The following is a 625-nucleotide window of genomic DNA, read 5'->3' as shown; positions in this document are numbered from 1 at the left end:
CTCTTAAAACAGTCTCTTAGGGTATCCTTCTCGGCAGTCTCTTTCCCTTGAATTCATCACACAGAACAGCCAGGTTTTTTTCCTAAAAAACATGCCACACCAGGATATGATTACCATCTGTAAGTCACAGTAAATGTTGGGCAAGTTTATTTATCCTATTTGGGCTTTAGTTTTCATAAACGTAAAAGGGAACGTTAAACATGACATAATCTAAAATAGTACCATCATCTAGGAGATGCTCCACACTGATGGTTGAACCTACGATCTCACTCTGTTGTCAGAAATTAAGTCACTTGATTAAAGCCATCCAACTTGATAAAAGATTCAAGATTAGAACACAAGTTTCTCAATTATGAATTCTGGTTCTTTTCATGAGATAAGGCTGTTTCTACATCATCAAAAACATTTATTCCAAAATAAAAAATTACATTTTGGTATTGTCAGTTTATGCACTATTTTCAAAAGTGAAAAATTATATTCTTTAGAAATGAATGAAAGAAGCTACATGAAAAGTTTTCAATGGTAGCTCTCAGTAAAAATTAAATCATAAAATAAGTATACTTACCTGTTATCTAAACTTGAATATTTATACTAAAGACAGAAATAGTTGAAATATAAAAAGCAA

The sequence above is a fragment of the Bos grunniens genome, chromosome 3 (assembly GCF_055505025.1).
Source record: "Bos grunniens cultivar Pamir isolate PY7600 chromosome 3, Bosgru_T2T1.0, whole genome shotgun sequence".
Classification (NCBI taxonomy): Eukaryota; Metazoa; Chordata; class Mammalia; order Artiodactyla; family Bovidae; genus Bos; species Bos grunniens.
Note: the sequence above shows the minus strand (reverse complement) of the source record.